Source organism: Lissotriton helveticus, chromosome 3_1 (assembly GCF_964261635.1).
Source record: "Lissotriton helveticus chromosome 3_1, aLisHel1.1, whole genome shotgun sequence".
NCBI classification, from domain to species: domain Eukaryota; kingdom Metazoa; phylum Chordata; class Amphibia; order Caudata; family Salamandridae; genus Lissotriton; species Lissotriton helveticus.
The window spans coordinates 743043455-743068469 of NC_136061.1; the positions used below are offsets into that span (position 1 = coordinate 743043455).

At 52.2% G+C, this 25015-nt stretch overlaps 1 protein-coding gene across 4 annotated transcripts in view; it reads right to left on the bottom strand.

The window, feature by feature from the left end:
- The window catches only part of USP47 (ubiquitin specific peptidase 47), a 1403284-nt gene that overhangs the window by 63562 nt on the left and 1314707 nt on the right, over positions 1-25015 (bottom strand). The window lies entirely within an intron of this gene.

Below are 25015 nucleotides of genomic sequence, written 5' to 3' on the forward strand. Positions count from 1 at the left end.
GCCTACCGTGAACCGCAGGTAACGCGGTGGGCCGGCAGGACGGGGATGTGGAAATAGGCGTCCTGCAAGTCCAACGCTACCATCCAGTCTCCTGGGTCTAAGGCAGCTAAGACCTGAGCCAAAGTCAGCATCTTGAACTTCTCCTTCCGGAGGAAGCTGTTGACGTGCCGTAGGTCCAAAATAGGGCGTAGGCCCCCTTTGCCCTTCTTGGGTACCAGAAAGTAGTGGGAGAAACAACCACACCCTACTTCTGGCCTAGGAACGTGCTCGATGGCCCCCTTGGCCAAGAGGGCCGTAACTTCCTCTTGCAGAAGTTTCAAGTGATCCCCGACACACGGTGGTACTGAGGTGGCATGGCTGGAGGGGACGTCTCGAAGGGGAGGGAGTAGCCCCTTTGGACGATTTGCAGCACCCACCTGTCCGATGTGACAGTGCGCCAGTGGTGGTGATGATGGCGGACCCTACCCCCCACTGGCGTCACATGGGCCTGAAAGCACGGACTAGGAGGGTTTTGAGGCGGATGGTGCAGGGGCAGGTGTGGACTGGCCTCGCCGTTGTCCCCGACCGCCGCCTTGGCGGTTTCCACGCCCGCAACCGCGCTGGATGGTAGTCTGCGGTCCGTGGCTGGCAGGACGTGTGGGGGCGCCTCTTCCTTGGCCACGAAGGGGGCGAAAGGCAGCCGATTGCTGGCGCCGGGCCGAGAGGCCCAGGGACTTGGCCGTAGCCCTGGAGTCCTTAAAGCGCTCAAGCGCATGGTCTGCCTTGTCGCCAAAGAGGCGACGGTCATCAAACGGCATGTCCATAAGGGTGTTTTGGACATCAGCCGAAAAGTTGGCGGACCTCAACCAGGCGTGGCGACGAATCGCCACCGTCGTTGCCATCGCTCTGCCCAGTTAGTCCGTGGTATCCAGCCCACACCGGATGGAATATCGTGCTGCATCTCGACCCTCCGCAAGGGCTTGGGTGAGTTTAGTCCGGACCTCCTCCGGACATTGTGGCAGCACGTCCGCGACCGTGTCCCACAGAGAGTGGGTTTAACGGCCCAAGAGGCATGCGGTGTTGAGTGACCGCAATCCCAAACTCAGGGAGGAGAATACCTTCTTTCCGTATTGCTCATACCTCTTGGATTCCCGATCGGGGGAGCCTCCGGGAATGCGGTCTGGGGGTTAGAGGCCTGGATGACCAGGCTCTCGGGAGTGGGGTGGGTGGACAGGAAGCAAGGGTCGCCCGGAGCCGGGCGGTGGCGCTTGGCCACGTTCCTGTCTACAAGCGGACCTGTAGCGGGCTTGGACCAAGTGCCTAGAAGAACGTCTGACAAGGCCTCATTAAACGGCAGCAGAGGCTCGGCCGAGCTTGCCTGCGGCTTAAGGACCTCAGTGAGGAGGTTAGTCCTCACGGCCGCGACGGGGATCTCAAGGCCCAAGGCCTTGGCAGCCCGCGTCAGCACCACACTATAGGCAGCCCCCTCCTCTGTAGCCACGGTAGGAGGGGAGACAAAACCAGTGTCGGGCGAAGTGTCCAGACCACTGGCCTCCCCAAGCTCTCCTTTCCAGTCCGCAGAAGACTGACACTCACATGCCAGAGGGTCCTAGGACCCCTCCCAATCCCCCCTTGTCACCAATCGCCTGGTACTCCGGTGCAAAGGATGGGGCCGGGTCGTAGAAATAGAAATCTCCAAGCAGTGTCGAATGCAGCGCGAGTGGCGCCGCTCAGACGCCGGACCCGAATTGAGGGTAGGACCAGGGACGGCGTCGTCCTGGGACGGCGCCGGGGCGACACCCTGGGGGCCGGCGAGGTCGTAAGGTCGACCGGCGACGGCCCGGGTCCGGAACCGGACCTGGCGGGACCCTGCGGCGCCGGGACCGAAGTCGCCGACGGCGCCGAGGCCGAAGCACCCGACGGCACCAGGGCCGAAGTACGCGGCCCGCGTGGGGACCCAGGCGGGACCGCTGGGCCCGAAGGCGCCGCGGAACCCGACGGAGGAGTGAGCGACCTCATGGCCATGAAGAAGGCCTCGATCTCTTCCGGCGTCGCGTTCTGCCCAGGGACCGGCGGTGTGGAGCAGGCCGCGACGCCTGCGGCTCCGGCGGACGCACGAGGGCTGCAGTCGACGCAGGGTTTGAACCCGGGCATCCCTACCAGCACCGTCTGAGTCGATGAGACTTCAAAAGATGATCAAAAAGGATCAAAAAAGTTAGTCAAAAATTGACAAGGGTACAACTTTTTCCGGATCTGCGCTTGCTGGTGCAGAAAAAAGAAGACCTGACGTCAGCACGCGAGGGCGGCGTCTAAGTACTCCGGCGACGTCATCCCGGCGCCGACGACAGACGTGGAGCCGCAGACGACGCCTACAGACGTGCAAGGGTACTGCTACGCAAAAGTTTCCGGATCCAGTCTGACGCCTGGGGATATTCTAAGGTAAGGAATCTATCACTAACGTGTCTCTTTCAGATCCTAGATATCGGTTCGCAGAACGGGGAGGATGGGTGGGGGGGTAAGGAATCTAACTAACTAATGATTCTTACAGATATATCATTACCGAAGGTAAGTAACTTGTTCATCTGAAAGAAACACGTTAGTTAGATTCCTTACCTTAGAATAGATACCCCAGCAATACCAACCCCGGTGGTGGGTCTGCGAACTAAGATCACAACAGAAAGTCCCGGACAATGGAACAGACAAAGAAGCCATCTCTCCGGACTTGGCTGTCCAGGCAGTAGTGTCTTGCGAACGTGTGCAGCGAGGCCCACGTAGCTGCCTGACGGATGTCCTGCAAGGGGACTCCCCGGCCCAGGGCAGTAGTAGCCGTCGCGGCCCGAGTGGAATGGGCCCTCAGCCCAACAGGAGGCTCCTTCCTCGCCAAAGAGTAGCAAATCTTGATGCACAAGACGACCCACCGAGAGATGGTTCGTTTGTGCACCGCCCGTCCCTTCTTAGCACCCACGTAACCAACAAAGTTGGTCATCCACCCGGAACTGGCGTGTGCGATCCAGATAGAATGAGAGCGCACGTTTTGGGTGTGAGAAGTTGGCCTGGTATATGATGTTAACTATTCTAGTGAACACCTTGCACCAGTCCAAACAACCCTTATGGTGATGCTTGTAAGTCAACCTTATAGACCAGCTATCCTAGTGGTAGCATGGACAGAATAGTCTAAGGCTAAAAGACTCTTGAGGGCGTGTAAAGCCAGCTGTTTTACCATATGTAACCCCTTGAATATCAAATGAAAGGACACCACACAGGATATATATAAAATACATATGTATTTATTTACTAACACACTCCTCTGAACTCTTTATGAGATCAGAGGCAAAAGCACATAACAAGATACTTAGTCAGAATACGTTAAGTTGCACAATTTCCGGTTAGGCCCTAGGGGCGGATGTATGACGTTTCAACGCATACTTTTACCACGCATACCTTTACAACGCGGTTTTTACCACGCATACCTTTACAATGCATAGCGCTTAGAGGTGCTGGATAGTGGTAAGTATAATTTTCTATTCCAACTCCACTCCCCGTGGACACTAGGGAAAGTGTTGGATAGAAAATTAAACTTATTCCCTATCCTAGAGCGCCCCCCAGCGCAATGCGTTGTAATGGTATTCGTTGTAATGCCTGCGTTGTAATGGTAGTGCGTGGTAAAAAATGCGTGGTAAAGGTTGTATACCCCTAGGGGCGAAGCAAACCATATATAAGAAAGTGGTATAAGTACCACGTCACGAGAAAAGGAAAGGCCTAGGGAATCACTGGGGCTACACTATCTGAACTTTAGTTTAGAAGTAGGAGGCGCGTGCAGTGTCTTTACACACACGCTTGAGTCAATGGGAACTTAGAAGTTAGATTTAGAAGGATTTAGGACACTTCCGGTATAGCTAGGAGGAAACAACTAAAAACCTAGACACTTGGATAGTCAATACCCTTGGGAGCACCGAAGTACTCGCATTACCTCACCCACGGACGGCGGGTGCATAGGTGTGAAGATGTGTCGGGTTTCGCCGTTGAAGTCTATGGAGCCTGTGAAGAAAGATGCTGCAGGCGACCAGGAAGAAGATGCCGGGTGGATCAAAGATGAAGAGGACCTGAAAGCAGAGGGGACAGAGTGAGTCACTAGCCAGTGACCGGGTGGAACCAGGAAAGGACCAGACGACGTCGAGGAGCAATCAGGTGCTGTCTTGAAGCTTGTCTCTTCAGCCAAGCGGACCAGGAGGCGTCGACGACGACCAGGTGATGGAGAGGAGCTGTCCCACGAAGGTTCTCGCAGATGGAGGGGTCGACTTCCGGATTGGAGTCAACGAGCCTTGGCAAAGGCAACCCACGCAGGATTCAAAGATGGCTTCTGGTGCAGACCAGCAAGGTCTGAGGTGCCTCACCTTTGCAGGGAGGCAAGGGCCAGTCTGGAACAACCAGATCAGCGATGTGATTCAAAAGGATTGCCGTCACAGAGGCTACTACCCAACGGGACAGCAACTGGACAACGCGTCGAGCAGAACACAAGCAGAAGGGCCCCACGCAGAACTCGTGGAGTGTGGAGGGCTGGTCTTCGGTGCAGGTGGAGCTCGGGTTCGGGGTATCTCAGTCCCCAGTGCACAGCTTCGAGGATGCCTCAGGAGCTGCACAGTGAGCAAGTCGCAGGCTTTCCAAGATGTCCGGTCCCACGTGTCTCGTCGTCTCCATGGATCTCAGCTAGGCTGCAGTCGTGAAGAGAGGGTCAGAGAGGTCTGGAAGTCTGGGTCTTGTCAGGCTCTGTGCTCGGGTTCTGGCGGGAACGTCGACAAAGCAAGCCGTTGATTTGCTGGATGGTGCCTGGTTGCCCAGGGTGGTCACTCCTTGGCCACAAGGGAGATTCTTCAGTCTTCAGCTTCAGCAGAATGACGAAGGTCCAGAGTTTCTTGTCAAGTTTCGGATCAGGATTAATCTAAAGTCTCAGGACTCAGCTCCTACCTTTATACAACTAAAAGGGGCTGGATTACTTTCTAGGTCCCTCCTATGGGTGGGACCAGGAAGGGGGTTGTTACACCCACTTTCCTTTGTCCAGTTTCGCTCCGGAGCTAGGGCTGGAGTGCCCCAGCAACCGGTTTGAACTGGGGTATGCATGGAGCACCTAGTGTGCCCCAGGCACTGTCTCATTCTATTCAGCCCTCCCTGTCCCAATACACAAAGTCCTGTCTGGGGTGGTGCTCGCATCTCTCCAGGCAGGAAACCTATTGTCCAAACCTCCGTGACTGGAAGGACTCCCAGCAGCAGGAGGTCAGACTTGTGTAGATGGCAGCAGCGTCCATTTTGCGACGCTGGGGCTCTGGTTAACTTTAACCGGGATAGTCAGCAACAACAAGTCTTCTCCCTCTAGAAGGGTGGAAAGCTACCCCTGTCGCCAGAATTGGCGAGGGGGTAGTATTCCAAAGCGTATGACACCTTACACGACATGTTTGGATAAAGCCAAACCAAAGTTAGCATTTAACTGCGAGGTTCATAATGCACTTAAGAGTATATGGTATGGCAATATCATAGAACAGCTATAAGGACATGGTTCCGAAAGCTGCAAACAGGCTCAGCTCATGCTAGAGCAATATCTCACACATAACCAAGCACTCTGCCTCCAGGATTATTAAGGCCTGCCATAGGAGTGACTTCTAGGTTACTATGTGTCTATAAGTAGGTATAGAAATACTACACCTAAGCAAGGGGTGATTACACGACCTTGCCCCAGCTGAGTGATCAGCCAGTTGTGTCTATTTGAGTGGCCAGCCAGGGGTGGCATAATACAAGCTTCAGCTCCTGGTAGGCCTTGGTTACACCTATGCCCTGAGTACCTAGGGTACACTTCTACAGGGGCTGACAAGGTGAACCAATTCCCAATTGTTTATGTACCTAGAGTACATGGTGTAAATTTAGAGAGTGCATCTGGGCTGTGGGTCTGATTAGCAGGCCCACAGTCACATCGAAGTCGAAAACTAGTAAAGCAAAAGCAAAAAGTGGGGGTGACCATAGGAAGCAAACCCTACTTTCCTACATTGGGTCCAGACGGTGGAGCCTCTCTTTCTCTTTCGAGGGATGCGGAGGCGGAAAGAAGTTGGGCAAGGTGATGGACTGCCCGATGTGGAAGGCTGTGACTACCTTGGGCAGGAAAGAGGGTCGCGTCTGCAACACAACTTTGTCCGGATGGACAGTAAGGAAGGGAAGATGTGAAGAAAGGGCCTGGAGCTCACTCACTCTCCTGGCAGAGGTGATGGCAACCAGGAATGCAGTCTTAAGAGTGAGAAGATAAAGAGGACAGTTATGAGGTGTCTCAAACGGAGCGCACATCAGATAAGTTAAAACAAGGTTCAAATCCCACAGCGGCATCACGAAAGGAACAGGAGGAAACAGATGAGTGATGCCCTTCAAGAACCTATTTACAACGGGGGACTTGAACAAAGAGGGCTGATCAGGTAGCCTTAAGAAGGCGGAAAGAGCAGAAAGGTAGCCCTTAATAGTGCCCAGACCAGAGCCTTGCTGGGCAAGAGAAAGAAGGAAGTGAATATGCTACTTACCAGTATGCATCTGTTCTTGGCATGTAGGGCTGCTAACATTCATATCTTTTGCATAGATCGCCGCCTAGTGTTGGGTCCGGATGATTGCACATTGTTGTCCTGGAAGAGTCTTCGAAGTATCACGAGATAGGTGGCTCCTCCCCTGGACTACAGTGCGCATGGGCATCGACTCCATCCCCAGATTGTTTTTAGCCATTGTGGCAGAGATGGAGTGAAATAGTGTAAAGGATGTCCATGCTAATGATTGAATGCAAGAGAGTATCTGCAGCCGCTACGGGCACCGGGGTGGAGGGTAGGCAATATGAATGTTAGCAGCCCTACATGCCAAGAACAGATGCATACTGGTAAGTAGCATATTCAGTTCGAGGCATGTGGGCTGCTAAATTCATATCTTTTGCATAGAATACATAGCAGTCCCTCCATTAACGGCGGTTGCCCGTGCCAGCTGCAGAAGTCTGAAAAAGTGTCTTGAGAACAGCCTGTCGTACAGCTGCTTGCTGCTTGGAATGCACATCGACACAGTAATGTTTGGTAAATGCGTGCGGTGTAGCCCACGTGGCTGCTCTACAAATGTCTTCCAAAGGAATGTTCCCCAGGAAGGCCATGGAGGCCCCCAACTTGCGTGTGGAGTGCGCCCTTGGGGGTATTGTTAAAGTACGTTTAGCTTTTTGATAACAGATTTGAATGCACTTAACAATCCATCTGGCTATTCCTGCTTTGGAAATAGGGTTGCCTTTGTGCTGTGCTGAGAAGGCAACAAAAAGCTGTTGTGTTTTCCTAAAGTGTTGTGTTCTGTCAATGTAGTACATTAACGCCCTCCTAACGTCCAATGTATGGAGCATTCTTTCCGCCACTGTTTGTGGGTTTTGAAAGAATGCGGGCAGGTCAATAGTTTGGTTGATATGAAACTGTGACACCACTTTCGGAAGGAATTTGGGGTTAGTGCGTAGTACTACCCTGTTTGAATGAATTTGTAGGAATGGCTCCTGGATTGTGAGCGCTTGCAGCTCACTAACACGCCTGAGCGATGTAATGGCAATGAGAAAAACCACTTTCCATGTCAGGAACTGAATTTCGCAGGAGTGCAGTGGCTCAAAAGGTGGGCCCATCAGCCTAGTGAGGACCACATTGAGGTTCCACACTGGAGCTGGTGGTGTTCTCGGAGGAATGACTCGTTTCAGTCCCTCCAGGAAGGCTTTAATGGCAGGCACTCTGAAAACAGAGAGATGCTGCCTGTTCTGGAGATAAGCTGCTATGGCGGATAAGTGTATCCGAATGGAAGCGTACGCTAGATTGCATTTGTAAAGATGTAACAAATAGCAGATGATGTTAGGAATGGATGCATCCAGCGGGTTGATATTGTGTTCTGTACAGTAAATGACAAACCGCTTCCATTTTGCTGCATAGCAAGCTCTTGTAGTGGGCTTCCTTGCTTCCCTGATGATGTCCATGCATTCAGGAGGCAGGTTGAGGTAGCCAAACTCTAGGACCTCAGGAGCCAGATCGCCAGGTTGAGCTGTTGCGGATCTGGATGTTGAATGTCGCCATGGCTCTGCGTCAAGAGGCTTGGAGAGAGATGCAGCCTTTGATGCGGTACCACGGAAAGTTCTAGAAACGTGGTGTACCATGGTTGGCGTGCCCACGTTGGAGCAACTAGGATGAGCGTCATCGAGTGTTGCTTTAGCTTTCTTGCCACCAGCGGAATGAGAGGCGCTGGGGGAAAAGCGTACGCAAATCTGCCTGACCAGTTCATCCATATCGCATTGCCCTGCGACTGTGGGTGAGGGAACCTGGCGGTAAAGCTTTGGCATTTTGCGTTTTCCCTTGTGGCAAACAGGTCTATCTCTGGATGACCCCATTGCTGGAAGTACGGGTGGAGTACTGATGGATGTAACTCCCACTCGTGCATCTGATGGCTGTATCTGCTGAGCAGATCCGCCATCTGATTGTCCTTGCCCGGGAGGTGTTCTGCTATGAGGAAAATGTTCCTCTGAATGGCCCACTTCCACATACTCTGAGCCAGATGAGACAGCTGTGGCGAGTGAGTACCTCCCTGCTTCTGGATGTAGTACATGGCTGTCATGTTGTCCGTCCGGATCAACACGACTTTGTTGCACAGATGTACTTTGAAGGACTTGAGCGCCATGAAGATTGCCATCAATTCCAGGTAGTTGATGTGCAACTTCGGTTGCTGAGTTGTCCACAGTCCCTGCACCGTGTAGTGGAGCACATGAGCTCCCCACCCTTGGAGAGATGTGTCCGTTGTTAGGATAATCTGTGGCACAGGCTCTTGGAACGGTCGTCCCTTGCAAAGGTTGTGTGGATTCCACCAATGCAGAGAGTTGTATGCCCGACCGGTCACCAACACTAGGTCTGTCAGATGTCCTCGAGCTTGTGTCCACTGATTTGCTAAGCATTCTTGGAGCGGACGCATATGCAACCGTGCGTGCGGGACTATGAAGATGCAGGAGGCCATCATGCCTATCAACTGCATGAACACTCTCGCTGGTAGTGAGTGTTGCGGTCTGAACCTCTGGATCAGCGACTGAATGTTGTCGATCCTGACCGGGTTCGGCTGAGCCATAGCAGTCAGGGTATTTATTGTTGCGCCCAGATACTGCCGCACATGGGCCGGTTGAAGGTGCGACTTTGGGTAGTTCAGCGAGAACCCCAGACTGTGAAGGAGGTGAATGGTGTGGGACATGTCTGCGGCGCACTTCTGTTCCGACTTTGCTTGAACGAGCCAGTCGTCTAGGTAAGGGTAGACATGTATGTTCTGTCTCCTGAGGTGCGCCGCAACTGTCGCCAGACACTTTGTAAACACTCGGGGGCAGTGGTTACTCCAAAGGGTAGGACTTTGAACTGATAATGCCTGTTGTGGATGGTGAACCTGAGGTATTTCCTGTGGGATGGGTGGAGTGGTATGTGAAAATAAGCATCCTTGAGGTCCAAGGTTGCTAGGAAGTCCCCTTGGTTTAGCAGGGGAAGAATCTGTTGCAGTGTTAGCATGTGAAAGTGTTCTGACAGTATATACAGGTTGAGGGGGCGTAGATCCAGAATAGGTCTGAGGGATCCGTCCTTCTTTGGGATAAGGAAGTACAGGGAATAGACCCCTGTGTCTTCCTCCTCCACCGGCACGAGCTCGATTGCGCCTTTTTGCAGCATCACCACTACTTCCTGCTGCAATAAGTGCAAGTGCTCTGCCGACATAGGATGTTGTCTTGGGGGAATGTTGGGTGGAGTGGAGGTCAACTCCAAACAATAACCGTACTGGATAAGCTGTCTTACCCACCTGTCTGTGGTGATGGACGTCCAGACTGGCAGGAACTGCTGGAGTCTCCCCCCGACAGGTGTTGGATGGTCGGGGGGCAGTGACAGAGAGTCACTGTTTGTTGGCGGCAGAGGAACGGGAGTTGTTGTTTCCTCTGCCTCTGCCCTTGGCACTATTACCTCTGTAACCTCCTCTGCCCTGTTTGGGGTACGAGGATTGTGCGCCACCTTTCGTGAATTGTGTCTGTTGACCCAAGTGTCCCCTGGTAACAGCGCGTGCACCTGAGCGACGAAAAGTGCTCCCCCTGAACTGTTGAGACTGAAGCGCCCCCATGGACTTAGCTGTCTCATTGTCTTTTTTAATTTTTTCGAGGGTGGTATCAACATCTGGGCCAAACAGTCTGTCAGGATTAACGGGCTGGTTGAGTATTGTTGTTTGAATGTCAGGCTTAAAGCCTGATATGCGAAGCCATGCCTGTCGCCTTAACATGACGCTAGTGTTAATCGCCCTAGCCGCTGTATCAGCCACATCAAGTGCACACTTTATTGCAGCGTTTGAAATGAGCTTTCCCTCCTGTATGAGCATTTCGGCCCCCTCCTTAAACTGATCAGGTAGGTGTTGAAGGAGCTGCTCTAGGGTGTCGTAATGCGCCCTATCATATCGTGCCAATAGTGCCTGTGTGTTTGATATACGCCAGATATTGGCAGCCTGCGCAGCCACCCTTTTGCCCGATGCCTCAAGCACTTTCGACTCCTTGTCCGGGGGAGGAGCTTCACCCGTTGTCTGGGAGTTCGCCCGTTTGCGGGCATTGGCGACCACCAGCGAGTCCAGAGGCAACTGTCCCCGAATATATGCAGGGTCCCCGGGTGCCGGTCTGTATTTCTTTTCGATACGTGGGTTCACCACTCTCGCCCTGGTAGGTTCCTTAAAGATCTCTGGGGCATGCTTAAGGACACCTTTCAGCATAGGAAGTGTCTTAACTGTTCTCTCAGAGACAGAGAAAGTGTCAAACAAAAAATCTTCTTCCACCGGGTCAGCATGCATGTCCACATCATGATTCGCAGCTGCCCGCTCTATCAAGGCATTAAATGCCGCTGAATCAGTCGGGGATGTACGTGCCCCAAAACCTTGTGGGTCCTGTATCACCTGATGGCCTCCCTGGTCACCAGTGTCGTCATATGAGTCCTGTTGTACATCAGGGTCATTGTCAGCTGGGAAATTGTACTGTTCATCCTGGTCATCATCCTCTCCCCCTGACTGGTTGGGTGAAGGTGATGGACTCCTCCTTGGTGGAGGCTGAATAGGTTCAACAAGGGCAGGAATGTCCTGTGCCGGCCTTTTCTTTTTCAGTGGAATGACATAGGATTCCAATGGTTGGGAAGTGATCTTTCGTTTTTAGAGGGTCAATTTCCCGGTGTCGGCATCAATGTAATGCTCAGAGTGTTCTTCTGAGGCTTGATGCCGAGGCAATCGGCCACTTTGTGTCGAAAGTTCTGACGTTACAGTGATCTTCGGCACCGATTTGGGGGCGAATGCCTTCGGTGCCACCTTCGGCGGCAGATTGTAGAGAAGCTTGGCTGAAGGCTTCGCAGGTGCGTCCACCGGTTTCGGATCCGATGGCGTGTGAGTTGGTGACGTCGAAGCCTTCTCCCGAATACGTTTGAGGGAGTCAGTGACCTGCTTTGTGAATGAAGCAGAGGGCTTGGTGACCGAAGGCCCATATCTGCTACCATCGGAGGGCCTCGGTGGCGACGAGTTGGCCTCCGACGAATCTTCGGCTGCAACGGTCCGTGCCCCCGTTGTAGGCGTAGGCGCCGATGCGTTGCTTTAGATTTGGTGTCTTTTTGCCGATGCGCAGTGCCTCCGGACTTCGGGTGGTGGTCCTGTGCTGACCTTGCTTCGACAGCTTTAGTGGACTTTGCCGGCGTAACCGTGCTCGACACGTGCTGGACGACCTTCTTCGAGGACGGGTCCATGGCCACCTTCTGCGGCGCTGTCGACTTGACAGCTTTCTTCGACTTCGGAGGGCCGGAGGGCGTCGGAGTCGAGGAGGGAGCAGGCTTTGTTATTTTTGATGGTACGTCGGCCATTTTAGGTGTTGTCGAACCCGAAGGTTTCGGTTTCGTTTTCGATGGGACGTCGGCCATCTTTGATGCCGTCGATTCCGAAGGTTTTGGTTTTGGTTTCGATACGCGCAATGGCGTCTCCGCTGGTGTGTCCGCGGCCGGGCGAGAAGGCGGTGCCGGGGACAGCGGGTCAGGGTCGTGGGTAAGGCCGAGTGGCGATCCCGTGACCTGCGGCTGAATCATGTAACTTTCGGGGCATAGCTCTTCCTCCGAGCTATCTTCCGCGGCCCCATAGACTTCTTCATCGTCCCCTACCTCCTCGACGTATTCAAGGTCTTGGCTCTGTCCTTCGATGTGTTCTTCGGGATCGGCCTCGACCTCCGTCGACGGTGGTGAATTCTGAAGATGATGGCTTCGGCCTTCTTCTGCGGGGTCGTCGAATATGTCGTCGGGTGCCGGAGCCGCTCGCTGGGCCTCGAGGTGCGCCGCGGGCCGAAGCTTGAGCGTTTTCTTCGACCTGAACTTTGAGCAGGCCATGCAGTTGTCCTCGTTGTGGTCCGGCGAGAGGCATTTGTTACAGACTGGATGCACGTCGATATGTGGGTACTTGGACCCACAGACGGGGCAGAACTTGAACGGACTCCGTTCCATAGTAAGATCGTCGGTGTCTTGCCGCGACGAGAGGGCCTTGATGTCCGAAGAGTTAGTCGACTCCGCAGAATTCCGACCCGAAGAGTTGAATGAAGCTCGAGACCGCACGCGAACAATACCGACGCAGGTACGAAGGCCTTTTGGCCTTAAAGAAGTAAGTTTTTTCGATTCCGACAAGGAGACGTCGAAACCACATCCGAACCCAATGGCGGAAAAAAACAATCTGGGGATGGAGTCGATGCCCATGCGCACTGTAGTCCAGGGGAGGAGCCACCTATCTCGTGATACTTCGAAGACTCTTCCAGGACAACAATGTGCAATCATCCGGACCCAACACTAGCCGGCGATCTATGCAAAAGATATGAATTTAGCAGCCCACATGCCTCGAACAGAAGAACCTCAGAAAGAGGGGCAGAGGGTGGATCCACAGCCTTTGCTGTGCACCATGCCACAAATTTGTCCCACCTGCAGGCGTATACAGATTTTGTGGAGGGATGCCTGGCTGCCAGATTGACATTCTAACAACAAGAAAAACTGGGGGTCTATATTGGAGCTAATAGGTGCTCCAAACAGCTGCAAAACTCCTACAGAAGTGAGTTGGCGCTAGTAGAGCTAAATAAATCATTCTACCTACATGGATGACAGGACAAGACTGCAGAAGGACATACTTAGATTGTTGATAAGACCCATACAGAGAAGTATTGGATTCCCATCATAATGATGTATAGATCAAATATTCTCATTTGGTCATCCAGGGTGTTATGGTGTGTCTCTTGATCATCGAGACATGTCCATTACCCATACTCAATTGGGTCGCACCCTCAATCACTGTAGTGCCCATGAGCAAATGATCATGAAGGGATCGTGTGCAGTGCAAAAACCAAAAAGGTGGTGGGTTAAAAGAGGGTAGAGGATCAATAAAAGGAATTTTAATAGAGATTGTCCTTTCCCTCACTAAAAACAAGAACAGTGCAAAGACAGCAGTTTAAACATATAACTGTGTATATAGGGCCAACATGTTTTAGCCGATAAGGACCTAATCCCGTGGCTTTCTTCAGGGCCAAAGTTCTAAACGTTTGCTACTGCATGAAAAAGTGAATGATTAAATCAATTTGAAAAGAATATAACTGAATGATCCAAATTCGTGTTCCTCTGTATCAATTGGTGTATCATACATCCGAATTGTACAGGGAGTATACCTCACCTCTCCTGGAACCCAGCTCAGGAAATAGGAGGCCCCGCTCTGTCCGTCGTTGCCTCGTCGCAGGACCCAAGCTTAGGGGGAGGCCAGATTGACATCGCAGACTTCAGGAGGCAAGTCAAATGGCTTAACTGTCGCCACTCAATCTCCACGCATGGAGGTGGAGACTGGGCAGGTTCGGGTGGAGGGCCGTCCCCTGCTGCTGCGACAGAAGGTCCTCCTGAAGAGGCAGACGAATCGGGGGATCGACTGACATGCTGAGTAGCTTGGGATACGAGTATCTTCGTGCCCAGTCCGGAGCCACAAGGATGACTTGGGCCCGGTCGCGCTTGATCTTTTTCAGCACTCTAGGCAGAAGTGGTATAGGCGTACAACAGACCGCAACTCCACTCGCGACGAAAAGCGTCTCCGAGCGAGTGCCGCCTTGGAAATTCCAACGCGCAGAACTAATGACATTGCGCGTTCTCTTCAGTGGCGAATAGATCTAACCAAGGCTCTTCCCACTGCTGAAAGAGGCCTTGCACCACGTCCGAGTTCAGACGCCATTCGTGATCCATCATGCACCGACGGCTGAGTTCGTCCGCCCCGGCGTTTAGGGAACCTGCCAGGTGTTGAACCACCAGGGTCACGCCCTGATGTTCCAGCCACTGCCAGAGGCGCAGAGCCTCCTGGCAAAGGGTACACGACCCCACTCCGCCCTGTTTGTTGCAGTACCACATGGCGGTGGTGTTGTCCGTGAACACCTGCACTACACTCCCCCAGACAGAGGGGGGGAATACCTTCAGTGGAAGCCGGATCGCCTGCATCTCCAGAAGGTTGATGTGGAGCCGGGACTCCGCCGGAGACCAGAGGCCTCTGATCTCCGCCTCTCCCATGTGGCCCCCCCAGCCCTGGAGGGACGCGTCCGTCACAACTACGTGCTCCGGGTGGGGTAGGGAGAGGGATCTGCCGCTGACCCAATCGCAGTCCGTGAGCCACCACTGCAACTGTCAAGACATGGTCGGACAAGTTGCCCTGATGCAGGGCCCACTGAAACTTCAGGTCCCACTGCAGAGCCCACATCCGCCACCTGGCGTGATGCACCAAAAGGATGCAGGACGCCATCAGCCCCAGAAGCCGCAGCGCCAACCTGACCGAGACTCAGGATAAAGGCTGAAAGATCGGAATCAGAGCCTGAATATCCCAAACCCGCTGTTCGGGAGGATAAAACCAACTGCGCCATGTCTAGAACCGCTCCGATGAAGAGGAGCTTCTGAGAGGGACACAGGTGCGACTTCGGCACATTGATGGAGAACCCCAGCAGGTGCAGGAGGTCGGCCGTAGTCTGGAGGTGGCTGACGACTGTCTGGGGCGAGCCCGCCTTCAACAACCAGTCGTCGAGGTAGGGGAAGACTGAAACCCCTAACCTGCGCAGATAGGCTGCGACCACCAGCATCACTTTCGTGAACACCCGTGGGGCGCTGCTAAGGCCGAAGGGGAGCACGGTACACTGTAAGTGCTCGTGGCCTACCGTGAACAGCAGGTAGCGCCGGTGGGCCGGCAGGACGGGGATGTGGAAATAGGCGTCCTGCAAGTCCAACGCTACCATCCAGTCTCCCGGGTCTAGGGCAGCTAAGACCTGAGCCAAAGTCAGCATCTTGAACTTCTCCTTCCGGAGGAAGCCGTTGACGTCCTGGAGGTCCAAGATTGGGCGCAGGCCCCCTTTGCCCTTCTTGGGAACCAGAAAGTAGTGGGAGTAACAACCACACCCTACTTCTGGCCCAGGAACGCGCTCGATGGCTCCCCATCGGACGATTTGCAGCACCCACCTGTCCGATGTGATGGGAGCGCCAGTGGAGGTGATGGCGAACCCTGCCCCCCCACTGGCGTCAAATGGGCCTGAAAGCTCGGACTAGGAAGGCTTTGAGGCGGATGCTGCGGGGGTGGATGTGGACTGGCCGCGCCGTTGTCCCCTGTTACCGCTGCGACGGTAACTGTAGGAGAGTGGGGTCTGCAATCCTATTGTCACCCCAGATTTTTGCTTTTTGCTTCACTGGTTTACGACTTTCCCTGGCTGTGGGCCTGCTAACCAGACCCACAGCCTAGCTGTTCTCTCTCTAAATTGACAACCATGTACCTTAGGTGCATTTACCAATTGGTACTGGGTCACCTCATCAGTCCCTGTACAGTGTACCATAGGTACCCAGGGCATAGGTGTACCCAGGGCCTACCAAGGGCTGAAGCATGTATTATGCCACCCCTGGCTGGCCATCTAACAGACACAACTGGCTGCACGACAGCTGGGGCAAGGTGGTGTAATCACCCTTTGCTTTAGATATAGTTACCTATATCTAAACCTAAAACGGACACATATATTCCTATCAGTCACTCCTATGGAAGGCCTTATCAATCCTGAAGGCAGAGTGCTTGGAATTATGTGAGATGGTGCTCTGGCATGAGCTGAGCCCGTTTGCAGCTTGTGGAACCAAGTCCTAATAGCTGTTCCATGATAACGCTATACCATATACTCTTAAGTGCATTATCAACCTCGCGGTTAAATGCTAACTCTGGTATAATATTATCAAAACATGTCGAGTAAGGTGTCATACGAATTGGAATACTACCCCCTCGCCAATTCTGGCGACGGGGGTAGCATTCCACCCTTCTAGAGGGACACAACATGTATGTAACTGTGAACCCCGGTTAAAGTTAACTCGAGCCTTGGCCTCACAAAATGGATGCTGCCACCACAGACACAAGTCTGACCTCCTGCTGCTGGGAGTCCTTCCAGCGAGGGCGGCCTGGACAAAGGGTTTCCTGCCTTGGGAGGTGCTAGCACCACCCCAGACAGGATTTTGTGTATTGGGTAGGATAGGCCTGAAAGGAATGAGACATGCCTGGGGCACACAAGGTGCCCTGTGCATACACCGGTTCAAACCAGTTGCTGGGGCATCCCTGCCCCAGCCCTGGCGGGAAACCAGACAAAGGATAGGGGGTGTAACCACCCCCCTTCCTTGTCCCACCCAGGGGAGGGACCTAGTCAGTAGTGCAGCCCCCTTTAGCAGGATAAAGGAAGGAGCTGGTCCCATTCCAAATTAGATTAATCAAGAACTACTCTACAAGAAGAAACTCTGGACTTCGACGTTCTGCTCCACAGAAGACTGAAGAAATCTCCCTTGTGGGCAAGGAGTGTCCACCCTGCATCCGCAGGCACCATCAAGCGTCCAGCGGCTTCACTTTGTCGTCTTCCCTCGAGGATCCAGACTTCAGAGCCCGACGAGACCCGGATTCCCAGACCTCTCCGACCTCAACTCACATCTACAGCAAAGCTGAGACCCGTGGGTGCGACGAGACACGTGGGACCGGCCATCTTGAACGAACCTGCACTTCGCTTCCAGCACGACTCCCGAGGTAAACTCGACCAAGTGCTTTGGGGACTGAGAAGCCCCAGCCCCGAGCAGCCCCTGCACCGAAGATCAGCCCTCCAGCATCCACGAGATCTGCGTGGGGCCCTTCTGCTTGTTTGCTGCTCGACGCGTTGTCTGGTCACTTGGCTGGCTAGTGGCCTCCTAGACGACGAACCTTTGAATGTTTGCTGCTGGTCTGGTTGCTCCAGACTGGCCCTTGCTCCCTTCCAAAAGAGGGGCACCCCGAACTCTCCTAGTCCGCACCAGACGCTTTCTCCACTCACCTCGTGGGTTGTCTTTGCCAAGGCCTGTTGGCGCCGATTCCGGATCCAACACCGCCGACAGCGAGAGCCTGCGTGGGACAGCTCGTGCCTCCATCCTGGTTGTCGAAGACACCTCCTGGTCTACGTGGCTGCAGAGTCAAGCGTCCACCCTTAACCTGATCGCGACGTCGACATCTGGTTCCTTCCTGGTTCCACTCCAGTCACTGGCTAGTGACTGTGAACATTGTCCCCTCTGCTTTCAGGTCTCCTTCTTCACCAATCCACCCTTGGATTGCACCGGACATCTTCCTTCTGGTCGCCTGCAGCATCTTTTCTTTCAGGCTCCATTGACTTCAACGCGAGAACCCGACGCACTTTGACACCTGTGCACCCGCCGTCCGTGGGTGAGGTAACAAGAGCATTTCGGTGCTCAAGGGTAGTTTAACTGTCCTAGTGTCCAGTTTCACAGTCGTTTTAGTCCCATCTAGTCAGGATTGTCCGTACTCACCTTTAACTTGAACTGTACTGTCCATAGACGTTGTTACGCATCTCGCGTGTGAGTTCACACTCTGCACACGCGTCCCGTGGGCCTCCTATTACTTACCCAAGGTGAAGATAGCTTAGTCCTAGCGAACCTCCAGCCTCTGGACAGCTCCATTTCTTTTATCGACTCTCACATTCCACTTACTTAGTATATGGTTTGTCGTGCCTCTAAGGCACCATTGTAATTTTGTGCAACTTGTCGTATTTTTCGTAAGAGATTGTCATGTGCTTAGCCCTCTGACCTCATAAAGAGTTCAGAGGTGTTGTTATTCATAAATTTACTGTTTATTTTCATAACAACCTGTGTGGTGTCCTTTCATCTGGTATTCAAGGGGTTATATTGTGGTAAAACAGCTGGCTTCACATGCCAAAAGAGTTTAGCCTAAGACTGCTTTGTCCATGCTACCATTAGGATAGCTGGTCTATAAGGTTGACTTACAACCAATCACCATAAGGGTTGTTTGGACTGATACAAGGTGATCACTAGAACTAGTGAGCATCATATATCAGGCCAACTTACCACATTGGTCTGCAGCGGTTGGGATTTGAGCTTGCTGTTGTTTTTACCACGTATAATCTCGAAATATCATTTGAAAAATCACATAAGGTACTCTAGGTACATATAACAAGCTTAGAAATACTCTTGAGTTCTACTGAACCAGCTGTTGTAGTAGAAAGGGCCTAGCACACCCTGACAACAACTCTTAGCAAGGGATCAGTAGGAAAACCCATAGTGTAGGTAGGTGCATCACTTACACCTCACTAGAAGCATGTCTACGCATGGAGAGTCTTCAGAGACTCCCCTAGTGGTTAGTGACCCTCCACGGGTCCTTTCCAGATATGCAGCTCTCAGTTTCCAGGAGATGAGACAATTGTGTACCTCCAGGAAATTGAAACAGGGTTCTAACCCTACCACTCCTTTTCTGTTAGGTCTCTTAGAGACATATGATGCAAGAAAGGCTGCTAACACAGACCTCTCTAATCCAGATAGTAGCATGCCCCCCTTAGAAGGTACTCTTGGTGATCCAGACCTCCCTGAAACAGAGAATGTAGAAGAGGAGGAGGAGGAGGAGGACACCTCTGGGGATGAGGCAGACAAAGGTCCTGTGGTAGTCAGCAGACTAACCAGGGCCAACTTAGACCTACATAGGGAAGGATCTGGGAGACCCCCAGTACTGACCCTAAGCAGGCCTAACTTTGGAGCTAGGAGAGATAGATCTCATTCTAGGGACTCCAATAGATCTGTGCACTCTCATGCCTCTGCTCAGAGGAGAATGACTTCCCCTCAGAGGAGAGAGCATGAAGCAAGGATGAAGCAGGCTAATCTGAGGATCCAGAGGGAAGAACTTGCCCTTGCCAAAGAGAAGCTTGCCTTTGCTAGAGAGCAACAGTTGAGTGGGGTAGTCCCCACTGGTGGCAGCAATATCCCTAAGGATAAAGACAGGAGTTTTGATAATAGACACCTGAGTAAAATAGTGCCCTCCTATAAGACAGGAGATTATATCCATAAGTGGATAACTGCTCTGGAGAGAGCCTGCAAAGTACAGCATGTACCCCAGAGTCAGTGGGCAGCTATATTGTGGCTCTCCTTTGAAGGTAAAGGTAGAGACAAGCTCCTCACTGTTAGAGATGAGGATGCTAATGATGACCAAGTCTTGAAAACTGCAATGATTGATGGGTTTGGCTTAACCACTGAACAGTACAGGTTAATGTTCAGGGATACCCAGAAAACTCAGGCTCAAGATTGGACTGACTTTGTTGATTGTGCCACTAAGGCTCTGGAGGGCTGGTTACTGGGAAGTAAAGTTACTGATTACACAGGATTGTATAATCTAATTATGAGAGAGCAAATCTTAAATAATTGTCAGAATCAGTTGTTGCATCAGCACTTGATTGACTCAGATCTGACCTCTCCCAAAGAATTGGGAAAGAAGGCAGACAGATGGGTCAGGACAAGGGTCAAGCAGCAGAACCAGAACCAGGGTTGTGGCCAGAAGAAAGCAGACCAGAAGGGTAATGAGAATAAGCAAAATGACCAGAAGTCTTCAACAGGGCCCCAACAACCTAAGGAGGGTGGGTCCCAAACTTCCCAAAAGAAGAAGAATGATGGTCCTAAGAAACCATGGTGCCAATACTGTAAAGGCAAGGCTCACTGGTTTAGTGAGTGCACCAAGAAAGGCCAAACTCCTACCACTACTGTCCCCAAGACACCTGCACCCCCTAGTACAGTTAGTAGTGGTAGTGTACCTCCCAAGGCTATAGTTGGGTTAACCCTGGGAACTGAGGTGGGTTCTGAGTTAGTCAGAATACCTACTCAGGCAGTTCTTGTTTGTACTGGGGACATGGATATGACCCCTACTGTAAGTCCTAGTACTCTGGGCAAATACAGGCAAACGCCTTTAATCAATGGAAAGATGGCTCAGGCCTACAGGGACACATGTGCCAGTGTCACTATGGTGACACCAACATTTGTGGACCCTGACCAGATCATGCTAGGTTCAGACTACCTAGTGACCAATGCTAGCAATGTCACTACCAATCACAGTATGGCAGTTGTTAATTTCTCCTGGGGAGGGGTAACTGGCCTCAAAAGGGTTGTAGTTAGTTCAGACCTCCCAGTAGATTGTCTTTTGGGCAATGATTTTGAATCCTCACTGTGGTCAGATGTGGAGTACAGGACTCATGTAGAAATGCTAGGTCTCTCCTCACATGTCCTTGCTGTGACCAGGTCACAGGCCATGAAATGCCCAGCTGAACTAGTGCTGGATCCTGGAAGAATGGACCAGACACTAACCAAGAGAAAGAGCAGTAGGGGTAAGGCTGAGCCTTCCCCCCTGCCTCAGGTTAAGGATCAGTCCTCTCAGGAGGCTGACCCCAAGACCCCAGAAGGAACTGTCCTAGAAGAGCTTGAACCTGAACAAGTTGAGTTTCTTGGGACAGGGGGACCTTCAAGGGCAGACTTGAGGCAGGCCCAATTAGACTGTTCCTCTCTTGAACCCCTCAGACAGCAGGCTGCAGGGAATGCTACAGGTGCCCATAAGGTATATTGGGAAGATGGACTCCTATACTCTGAGGCAAGAGACCCCAAGCCTGGTGCAACCAGGAGGCTGGTCATCCCCTTGTCTCTTAGAGGTTTCCTTCTCACCTTAGCCCATGAGATTCCACTTGCAGGTCACTTAGGCCAGAACAAGACTTGGGACAGGCTTGGCCCACACTTTCACTGGCCTCATATGTCTGAAGACACTAAAGAGTTTTGTCGCTCATGTGTCACTTGCCAAGTCAGTGGCAAATCAGGTGGCACCACAAAGGTCCCCCTTATACCACTACCTGTGGTGGGGGTTCCCTTTGAAAGAGTGGGGATTGACATTGTTGGACCAATGGACCCCCCAACAGCATCTGGGCACAGATTTATACTGGTGGTAGTGGATCATGCCACCAGGTATCCAGAAGCTATTCCCCTTAGGACCACTACAGCTCCTGTTGTGGCCAGGGCCCTGCTTGGAGTTTTCTCCAGAGTGGGGTTTCCTAAGGAGGTTGTCTCTGACAGGGGTGCAAACATGTCAGGATACTTGACTGCAATGTGGAAGGAGTGTGGTGTGAACTACAAGTTCACCACACCCTATCACCCACATTGCAATGGGCTTGTTGAGTGATTCAACAAGACCCTAAAAGGGATGATAAAAGGGTTACCTGAAAAGCTTAGGCGAAGATGGGACATCCTTTTACCCTGCCTCCTGTTTGCTTACAGAGAGGTCCCACAGAAGGGGGTTGGCTACAGCCCTTTTGAACTTCTGTTTGGGCATCCTGTGAGAGGACACCTATGTCTGGTGAAGGAAGGATGGGCGTTACCTCTCAAAAAGCCTAAACTTGACATAGTGGACTATGTACTTGGTCTCCGCTCCAGGATGGCAGAGAACATGGAGAAGGCATCTAAAAACCTTGAGGCCAGCCAAGAACTTCAAAAAGCTTGGCATGACCAAAAGGCTGTCCTAACTGTGTATCATGCAGGACAGAAGGTGTGGGTGTTGGAGCCAGTGGCCCCAGCAGCTCTCCAAGACAAATGGTCTGGACCCCATACCATCATTGAGCAAAAGGGAGAGGTCACCTACTTGGTGGACATGGGAACTCCAAGGAGCCCCCACAGGGTGCTTCATGTAAACAGGCTCAAAGCATTTGTCAACAGGGAGGACATGCGCTTGCTCATGGCCACAGATGAGGGGCAGGAGGAAGAGAGTGACCCTCTCCCAGACCTGCTCACTCAGAACCCTGATGATGGGTCAGTGGATGGTGTAGTCTTTTCTGACAGCCTCTCTGCTCATCAACAAGAGGATTGTAAACAGGTTCTTCAATCCTTCAGGCAAATGTTCTCACTGATCCCCAGTCAGACAAACTGGTGCACCCATGAGGTGGACACTGGTGACAGCCTGCCTGTCAAGAGTACAATCTACAGGCAACCTGACCACGGCAGGGACTGCATTAAGAAAGAAGTCCAAAAGATGTTGGAATTGGGAGTCATTGAACCCTCAGAGAGCCCTTGGGCTAGTCCTGTAGTTCTAGTGCCTAAACCTCACACCCAGGATGGTAAGAGAGAGATTAGGTTTTGTGTAGACTACAGGGGTCTCTATGCGGTCGCTAAGACAGATGCCCATCCAATACCTAGGGCAGATGAACTGATAGACAAGTTGGCTTCTGCAACTTTCTTAAGTACATTTGACCTAACAGCTGGTTATTGGCAGATCAGGTTAGCTGAGGATGCCAAGGCCAAAACAGCATTTTCTACCCCAGGAGGTCATTACCAATTTGTGGTGATGCCCTTTGGTTTGAAGAATGCACCTGCCACTTTTCAAAGGTTGGGGAACCAAGTTCTCACTGGGTTGGATGACTTCTGTGCAGCATATCTAGATGATATTGCTGTCTTTAGCTCCACCTGGGAGGATCACCTGATCCACCTGAGGAAAGTTTTGGAGGCCCTGCAAAAGGCAGGCCTCACTATCAAGGCTACTAAGTGCCAGATAGGGCAGAGTCAGGTTGTGTACCTGGGCCACCTTGTGGGTGGAGGCCAGGTTCAACCATTGGAGAGCAAGATACAGGCCATAAAGGACTGGGCTCCTCCAACCACCCAGACACAGGTCAGAGCTTTCTTGGGCCTGTCTGGTTACTATAGGAAGTTTGTCAAGAATTATGGGTCCATTGTGATACCACTTAATGACCTGACAAGCAAGAAAATGCCAAAGAAAGTTCAGTGGACAGTTAGCTGTCAGAAGGCATTTGATGACCTAACGCAGGCCATGTGTACTGCACCTATTCTCAAGAGTCCTGACTACTCCAAAACCTTCATTGTCCAAACAGATGCATCTGAGTTGGGTGTGGGAGCTGTTCTTTCTCAACTGAATATTGATGGTCATGACCAGCCCATTGCTTTTATAAGCAGAAGGCTGACCCCTAGAGAGAAACGTTGGCCAGCTATAGAGAGGGAGGCCTTTGCTGTGGTTTGGTCCCTGAAGAAGTTGAGGCCCTACTTGTTTGGAACTCACTTCAAGATTCAGACCGACCATAAGCCCCTCTTATGGCTAAATCAGATGAAGAGTGAAAACCCCAAACTTCTTAGTTGGTCCATTTCCCTACAGGGGATGGAGTTTGCCATGGTCAGTCCCTGGTCTGTGCTCCACTGTAATGCAGATGGTCTCTCCAGGTATTTCCACTTAGAACAGGAAGACTCACCTGGTCAAGGTTAGTTTAATGTCCCTAAGGTTGGGGGGGGGGGGTTATGTAGGAGAGTGGGGTCTGCAATCCTATGGTCACCCCAGATTTTTCCTTTTTGCTTCACTGGTTTACGACTTTCCCTGGCTGTGGGCCTGCTAATCAGACCCACAGCCTAGCTGTTCTCTCTCTAAATTGACAACCACGTACTTGAGGTGCATTTACCAATTGGTACTGGGCCACCTTATCAGTCCCTGTACAGTGTACCATAGGTACCCAGGGCATAGGTGTACCCAGGGCCTACCAGGGGCTGAAGCATGTATTATGCCACCCCTGGCTGGCCATCTAAACAGACACAACTGGCTGCACGACAGCTGGGGCAAGGTGGTGTAATCACCCTTTGCTTTAGATATAGTTACCTATATCTAAACCTAAAACGGACACATATATTCCTATCAGTCACTCCTATGGAAGGCCTTATCAATCCTGAAGGCAGAGTGCTTGGAATTATGTGAGATGGTGCTCTGGCATGAGCTGAGCCCGTTTGCAGCTTGCGGAACCAAGTCCTAATAGCTGTTCCATGATAACGCTATACCATATACTCTTAAGTGCATTATCAACCTCGCGGTTAAATGCTAACTCTGGTATAACATTATCAAAACATGTCGAGTAAGGTGTCATACGAATTGGAATACTACCCCCTCGCCAATTCTGGCGACGGGGGTAGCATTCCACCCTTCTAGAGGGACACAACATGTATGTAACTGTGAACCCCGGTTAAAGTTAACTCGAGCCTTGGCATCACAAAATGGATGCTGCCACCACAGACACAAGTCTGACCTCCTGCTGCTGGGAGTCCTTCCAGCGAGGGCGGCCTGGACAAAGGGTTTCCTGCCTTGGGAGGTGCTATCACCACCCCAGACAGGATTTTGTGTATTGGGTAGGATAGGCCTGAAAGGAATGAGACATGCCTGGGGCACACAAGGTGCCCTGTGCATACACCGGTTCAAACCAGTTGCTGGGGCATCCCTGCCCCAGCCCTGGCGGGAAACCGGACAAAGGATAGGGGGTGTAACCACCCCCCTTCCTGGTCCCACCCAGGGGAGGGACCTAGTCAGTAGTGCAGCCCCCTTTAGCAGGATAAAGGTAGGAGCTGGTCCCATTCCAAATTAGATTAATCCTGAACTACTCTACAAGAAGAAACTCTGGACTTCGACGTTCTGCTCCACAGAAGACTGAAGAAATCTCCCTTGTGGGCAAGGAGTGTCCACCCTTCATCCGCAGGCACCATCAAGCGTCCAGCGGCTTCACTTTGTCGTCTTCCCTCAAGGATCCAAACTTCAGAGCCCGACGAGACCCGCATTCCCAGACCTCTCCGACCTCAACTCACATCTACAGCAA